We start from the raw sequence: 211 nt of genomic DNA, 5'->3' as shown, positions 1-211 counted from the left end.
TACAAATCTAAACGATATCTCGACGAGTATTAACAGTCTATAAGTAATCCGCGTCCGCACAGTCAGGATAATCATTTGAGAGAGACACAGTTGTTGAGATCGCGCCAGATACGACAATGTGCACCCCTTCCCTCACCCTCCCCCCTCCCCTATCTATTATGCACTCCCCGAACCCCACAGCTTCCCCCCATCCCCTTTTATCTCAGTCCCT

The sequence above is a fragment of the Penaeus monodon genome, chromosome 30, assembly GCF_015228065.2.
Source record: "Penaeus monodon isolate SGIC_2016 chromosome 30, NSTDA_Pmon_1, whole genome shotgun sequence".
Taxonomy (NCBI): domain Eukaryota; kingdom Metazoa; phylum Arthropoda; class Malacostraca; order Decapoda; family Penaeidae; genus Penaeus; species Penaeus monodon.
The sequence above is the reverse complement of the archived record's forward strand: the minus strand, read 5'-3'. Positions refer to the sequence as shown.